The following is a 7,821-nucleotide window of genomic DNA, read 5'->3' on the forward strand; positions in this document are numbered from 1 at the left end:
AAATTTATTCCCTATATTCTTGGACACTTTGTGTAAATTAAAAATTTCATAGTCCCTAATACTGTACACGCTGTTCATTCAGTGATGAATTAAGGTCCCTAAACCTCTACGTTTGCTATTAGATATCTCACCCACTTTATATGTTAATCTGTGCTAATGAATTCCACAACCCCTAGCCACAGCGAGATGACTAAAATTATTACCACTTACAGAGATATGCCTTTTTCATTTAAAGTTCAATTCAAATTGCTCCCATAAACAGTCTGCCACACAAAGATACCTCCTTTAAAGGAGAGTTACTTACCTGTAAGTAGAGTCTTCTGAAGGTAGCATTATCTTTGGATACACATTCCAAAATCACGTGACCTCTGGCTTCATAGCATGGGAAAACGTTGCTCTGAGCTCGGGAGACACACTTGCCAACTTGTGGAAATCCAAATGGAGATTTCGACTCCTCCCCTTGACCTTGGATTCCCCTTCCCCTGCCTTTACTACTTGACCTGCGATGAAAGGACAGCCGTTTTTGCATTAATGAGTATAACATCCTAAAAGCATGGCAGAAGCAACAACATGAAGATGCTGCCCACTGACACGCTTGGAAGCAGAATAGTCGGAATCAGTTTTTAACAGCCGGCTTTTTTTGTCCTATTCTGCACATTCCAATGTTGGCTTCTCCTTTGGGGTCTGTTTGAAAGACATCAGCTCACCTACCTAACTGTTCAGATGGACCACTTTTATCTTAATTGTTTTGCAAAGTTTACTTTATCAATGGCACAGCCATGTTGCATATTTTTTTAAAAAGACCCAAGAGCTGAGGTTGCCAGATCAAATCAAAGAACTCAGTCCCTTCTTTAATACCTGATCCACATCCTGGCTGGTCAGGGTTGTATTGTGAAGTGTTTGGATTTGATTTGACAAGTTATTTTCTTAGATAGCCTTAGACCCCAGGAACATTGGTTAGGGGGCTTTAGTGAAGGTGAAACTGAATGGAAATAGCAGATTTCAAAATGAGAAATGCACTTTATTACCCTAAAAGTGCACAGTCTATTTTGTGAATATGATTGAGAGCATGATAAATTTCAGATTGAGCTCAGGAAAAAAGTTATTTTCTAGTTTGGGGTTGGGGTGGGGTAACTTGCATTAGCTACTCCTATTCCAAATCAAGACAAAGAGAGCTAAACAAAGTGGGAAGGGTTCAATGACTGTTATATAGGTATAATGCAGAAATTGAAAAAGAGTTCTGGGTATTTAAATGCCATAGTAAGAAGGGCTCTACCAATGCCTTTTTGGTAGGAAAAGCAAAACAAAAATTTAACCCCCTCTTGTTCGTCCATAATTCTTTTTTTAAAATAATAATATTTATTAAGTTTCCAACAAATTAAGCACAACACTACAAAAAAGCCAAAAAAACAACAACATACAATACAATATAATACATAATAAAAAAGAAAAAAACAAACATAATAAAAGAAACAAACAAGACAAAACAGAACAAACCAAAAACCATTAAAAATTTCAATTTCAACATCTTATCTTTCTTTCCCTTATTTCCTCGACCTCCTCACACCTCCCTTTTTGTATTCCACTTCTATTAATTGTTTCAGCAATTCCTTTCCATCTTCCTCTGTTTTCTATCCTATAATTGTCTTAACACATTCTAGCCATATTTTTCCCTTTAAAACTCAATTAATCTATTTATACTTAATTCCAATTCCTATCCATCTTCCCCTGTTTTCTATCCTATAATTATCTTAACACATTTTGACCTTATTTTCCTTTAATACTCTATTAATCTATTTATACTTAATTCCTTATAACATTTCTACTGAAGCCATATAACTTCATTCCAACGTTCTTCTAACATTCATTAATTTTACAATATTTCTATAAATAATCTTTAAACTTTTCCCAGTCTTCTTCCACCAACTCTTCTCCCTGGTCTCGGATCTTGCCAGTCTTTTCCGCCAATTCTATCTAGTCCATCAACTTCATCTGCCATTATCCAACACTTCTGTACTTCCAGGCGACAACCATTCTCTCAGCCAACTAAGAGCAGATGATTCACAACAAGGTTTAGGGGTCTGGCAGGGCAGGTCCACCTCCTTCTTTAGCATCCGTCAATATCTTAAGTTTTACTCGAGGCTTCCTGCCTTGCCAAACAACTCCAAAAACATCCCTCTGCCACTTCCTGATACAATCCATCCCTTCCAAAACTTGCACTGTTTGAAACGAAAGCAACATCCCCAGCATCACAGCAACCCTCATCCCCACCACAACAACTCGGCCCAACAATAGCAACTTCAGATTTGTCCATATTTCCCAATCCCCCTTCTCTTCAATCCAACGTCCTTCACAGTTACTCTTAAATAAATTCACATTTTTGGCGGTCGTACTGGCCCCCAAAAGCCTCTCTTTCTCAACCGATGTTAGTCCAGTCTCCTCCTGAAGCTCTGTCAGGCTTTCCTTTCCCAATTCAGGTAGGACTCTGGTCCTCAAGTTCTTCTGTTTTCCTTTAAGTTTCATCATAACAGATGTCACATCGAATTGCCTTTGAATGGATGGGGCTCTTTCACACTTTAGTTGTATTGTTTTACATTCAGCAGCAAGGGTTTTCTCCCTGACTTCATCCGCAGTTTGCCATGTCGACGTAAATTCCTGTATCAATCTCTGAATGGTTTCTGTGTTGGTGTTCACCTTTTGTCCCAGATTGTCTATTTTCCCGTGAAGCTGTTCCAACGAATCGTTTATTTTCACTAAAGCGACCACTAAGGCCTCTTCTGTCGACATTTCACCTATTTTTTCCTTTCCATTTACCATAACACTTGAGAAATTCAAGGTCGATCTCAGAGTCTCACAGTTCTTATCTTGCAGCTGGAAGTCCCCCTAGCCCAGCTCTTATAAAGTAACCAATTTCAGAGATTTCCACTAGAGGGAAACAATGTCCCCTTTAAATACAACTCATACAATCCAAAGTTAATTTCAGATTTCAGATACTTTTTTCTCCTTTTTAGAAGTGGCCAGAGACAATAGAAACAATGTATTTCTCTTCCTTTGCTAGCTGTCAAGGAACGTTCTAAGTGCTGTCAATGAACATTCCAAAACGTCAGTCCTACTGGCAGCCCGTTTCCAGGGTCAGAGTGGCTTTATTTCCAACTCCCTTCACTCTCTCCTGCAGGCATACTCGGTCCACAACATCCCCCCCTCTTCTCCTGCCTCCAAGGGGGGTTTTGTGCTCTTTAACGATGGAAATTTAGGCTTTTACAAAAGGCTTTCCAGGACTTCAGCCTACAGCCTCCTTGCCTCAGTCTGTTTACAAATAGGGAAGGCGGACTTCCTGTTTTGAACCTCCCCGTTTCGATGCCAAATTAAACTTTTAAAATCCGATTCTCCCGTCTCAGCTGTACTCACGGGTAATTACTTTGGAGTCAAATTGTCCACAGGAAAAAGTCAATGCTCTCTGGCAACAGCTATGCGGCTTTGCTCCGTGGAAGAAACAGACGATTCGAAGCACCGTGCCACTCACCCCACGTCGCTCCGGATCCCCGAAACTGGGTTTCCCCGCGAGTAGGGGAGGCGCAAAAGGTGCCCGCCGAATCCCATGTTCACAGGCTTCTCCCGCCTGTGATTTTTACGGGTCTCCGCCTTCGCCACGGCGGTACAGACCCTAAGTCCCACGGGGAAAGTTCCTCCCGATCAGAGGAACTCCGCCATTGCCGGAGGCACCAACCCGGAAGTTTGTTCGTCCATAATTCACCCATGAAAACAGCATGAAAGAATTGTTTGCTGAAATACCCACCCCAATTTCATCACATGGTATGAGGTATGAGGCTGAGGCTGGTGGGGGCACTACCCCATTTACACTAATAGACAGCCTCCACATTATATGCTTAAATCCTGTGGTCCCCCAAAACATCTGGGCTGCTGCATCTGTACTAGTTGCAAGCCTTTGCTGATATCCCACTACTGTGCTGGCATTTTGGCTGTGATCTGTTCCTGCTGCCAATATGGGGGGGGGGGGTTGGCAGAGGGAGAGAAAAGTTGCTAAATGAATGGAAAAGCTTTCATTGCTAGCAACATAGGGAATGAAATATGAAGATCTCTGACAGTACAGTGATGAAAATGGTGGCTACTTACTTGGTCATTGTCTGATCTTCCTCAAGGTCTGCACCGCAATTTGTGGAATAGCACTGACAAACCAAGGAATGGATCTTATTACCAGCGTAACCAGTCTTGGCATATGGCTATAATTATACTGTGTTTTGTGTTGTGCAATTTTTGCACTTAACAGTACTCCCTATGACCTAAATGATTTTAGAATCCCATTACACTGCAGAAACTTCACTTTCCCCAAAAGCATAAAGTCTCTTTATCTATCTATTAAATGTTGATTTGAAAGTTATTGTTTCACAGGATTAATACAAATGTCTAAAAAGTAAGTGACATAGTAAAAGGGCAGTAACATTTTAAAGGTCATTTTATTGTCTTTGCATCTCTTTCTAAAATCATTAGTATTCGTTTTCAGCAGGGGTTTTTTTTTAAACACGCACACCATCACGCTAGACAATTTCCCATTATGTTCACAAAAATGAATACAGGGTAGATACTATACTAACACAATGACTGTAATCTACTAATACAATAAGTTCTTCAAACTATGTTTAAACAAGAACTCTGTCCTTGATTATTTCAACTTATTTCCAAAACACTATCTAAAATGAAGAAAATTAATATTCCCCCCCCCCAGATTTTTGAGTGAAAGGAACTTTGGATTCATTCCTTGCCACCTACTGTCAAGAGCATCTAGTGATGAGTGATTATTTAGTTAATTTATCTTAAATATACATTTTAACATCAGGATTATATAATTTGTCGCCTTTTGTGCAAATAAGTGCATATGTAAATTCCAAATAACATTTATTTCTATCTAACTGTGAAGTCACCAAGCACTGTTCCAGTCAACCCGCTGACAAGAGAGAAATTGTTTAGTGTGAAGTTTTAAAGAAATCCAGAATATATCTGACCAAATTACCTGACTTTGTCAAGTTTGTAATAATATAACAAGTAAAATGAACTCAACTGCGATCCTTATGATATCAGAACTGTTTTTGCTCAGATTATCAACATTTCTTTGTGGAACAAGAAACAGAGGGGAAAGATGGATGGGTAGGAATGGTCAAAATTCTCATATGATTTCAGAGGAACATATAATGGTGGAGAAAGGAGATTGAGCAGCCATGCTTCAGAAGCACTCTGCTTACCCGGCTTGAGGGATGGATAACTACTGTGAATGAGACAGAAAGAATCAGAAGTTTTACAAGAACAATGAAGGTTACCTCCAGACTATTAAGGCTACCTCCAGGCATTGTTAGTGGGTGGTTCCCTAGACTGGATGGATGGGAGGTGGCCTGTTGAGGTACGTAGCTTGGGGTACTCCAGAATCCTTTGCTGTCACTTGAGGCTCAGATGGCCTCAGTGGTGTGGAGTGCCTTCCATCACTTTTGACTGATGGCCCAGCTGCCCCCCTATCTGGACCATAGGCACCAATTATATGGCGCCTTGGTCCCTTTGCCCCCTCCAATAAAATATTGAAGGGGGCTGGACCCCTCAATATTTTCTACAAGTTGGCACCTCCCTCTCTCCTCCCTTCCTTGGGCAGCCACCTCCCCCCAGCTGGGCACCACCCTCTTTTCCCAGATTGCCTCCTAGGTTTGGTACCATTTTCAAGTGTTTCTAAGCCAAGGCATGTGGGGAAAGGCAGGCAGGCGGGCAGGCAGGCAGTCTGAACAGTAGGAGAGGCGAGTGGTTGGCAGGTGAGGTAGGGAGGAGAAGCAAGTGAGCAGGCATAAACTTCTTGAGCACAGGCAGGGGGTGAGAGGTGAGAAGGTGGGGGGAAGGGGGGAGGGAGACCTGCCCTTAGTTGCATGTGACGGAGGAAGGTGCTCTCTGCAGAAGTGCAGGGAGTGGGGAGAAGTGGGGGTGGGGGGGGCCCTGCTTCATCCACCTGCTTCGTCCACCTTTGAATCTCTCCCTGTCAGTCTGGTAGCATTCCTCTGCTCTGATACACTTACTAGCCAATAATTATTATTTTTATTATCTGCTGGAGATTTCATCAGATAAAAATGACAGGGATGGGACAAAGCCTGGATGTTTCGATTTCTCAGAAGATGTTAGGAAACTATCTTATGCCACTAGTCCATCTACATCAGCATTGTCTATATTGACTGGCAGTGGTTCCCAACAGGTATCTTTCCTAAGTGGAGATGCAAGAGGTTGAACCTAGAACTCTTTGCATGAATATGTATTGTGTCATTGGGCAACAACCCGTCCATAAAGCACCAATATGACACATATGACAATATGACACAGCTGCAAATGAAGCAGTTCTAGTTCCAGTTTAACACCACTGTCTGCATGGCTGCCTTTTATTTTGTAGAACCATTTCCTTAGTTGTTCCCCCACCCAGTTTTCCCTTTGTTTTTGTTTTTTTGCCAAGCAGGCCAAATAGACATGATATGTTGGTGGTGGCGGCGGCATCAGTCTGTCTTGAGAGACAATGGAGTACACCTCTAGGGGTAAAGACAAACCACTGTGTTATCAGCACCGAAGTAACCTCTCTGGAGCACAAACCTGGGCAGTGTGTGTGGAGGTCCTGGGCTGCCCAGACAATAAGATCCCCCTCTCAGCCTCACTGATGTGGTCCAAAGGAAAGCAGAGCAATACGTTTGGCAGTAGCTTGGCTGTAGCTGCCAGAAGGAGGTGTACCATCCAGCCATCTTAGGGACTCTACTCCAGATTTGTGTAGGGTTTACTCCTTAGCTTTTTCATCTTCTGAAGATGCCACAAGGCAGTGGAGGTTTGGATCAGAGTTTTCATTTTCCTATATGGACCGTAGTGAGTGCTAAATAAGCATGTTGCCCAGTAGCAACAGGACCACCATAGGCATGATCAACTCTCATTTTTTCCCCTTGTTAAAAAATGTGGTCTGGTTTGCTAATGTTATTTTGTGTATCACACACTCTGCTACGGCGCAGGTGGGTGGATTAAAGTAAACACTGGCACAGATGTATGATTTGCACAACACCCTGCCTTTTTATAGTTTGTGGCATTAAAATTTCCAGTAGTAGCATTAATAACTCCACAGCCTGTGCTTTAATTACGGTGCTTTGTTTTTATGTTTGGGAGAATTCATGGCACATGACTCTTTCACTCATATAAATGATTGTTTGAATGAATACCAAGACCAGAATTTTAAATGAGAAAGGATGTTAGCTCTACTGACTTCAATAAATAGATCAGACGGCAAGCATTTAAGATACGTGGACTACTGTTGTGGCCAATTTGAACAAACAATTGTATGTTTCTGTGTATGTGTTGGTGGGTCCAGAGTGTGGCGAATGTGTCATTAAATGCCTGCTACCTTTAAAGCAGAGGTTGTGCAACTGTTTCTGAAAAGATCACCCTGCATGCAGAAGCATTTGACAATTGCCTCCTATTTACTCTCTTTTGGAAGAAAGTGCTTGAGAGGGTAGTGGTGGCCCAACTTTAGGGACTCTTGAAGGAAACCAATTATTTGGACCCATTAGCTAACTGGCCGCTCCTGGTGGTGATGGCAACGATGTTTTGAACATCACCAATGCAAAAGGCAGCCTGTAAAAGTTCTTAAACCTCTCTCGGCTGTCTTCACCAGTTGATTTTTTATTTCTTTTCTTCTCTGCTTCATCATCATCGCACCTCCTGAATTTCACTCTTAAAAACAACAACACCGGTCCTCATTTTTGAATTTCGGGGGTGAAATGTATCGAAAAGAAGCTGCTTTCTTTA

The 7,821-nt window shown here is 41.8% G+C and overlaps 1 long non-coding RNA gene across 1 annotated transcript; it reads right to left on the bottom strand.

Annotated features, from left to right (window-relative positions):
* Positions 1–372: 372 nt before the first annotated feature.
* Positions 373–7,774, bottom strand: LOC310707720. Its single transcript, XR_014526690.1, has 3 exons — positions 7,418–7,774; positions 4,135–4,187; positions 373–500 (listed from the first exon to the last, which is right to left on the bottom strand). It is a non-coding gene; the product is annotated as an uncharacterized lncRNA (long non-coding RNA).
* Positions 7,775–7,821: the final 47 nt, after the last annotated feature.

Source organism: Podarcis liolepis (genome assembly GCF_965112155.1).
Source record: "Podarcis liolepis genome assembly, chromosome: 5".
Classification (NCBI taxonomy): Eukaryota; Metazoa; Chordata; class Lepidosauria; order Squamata; family Lacertidae; genus Podarcis; species Podarcis liolepis.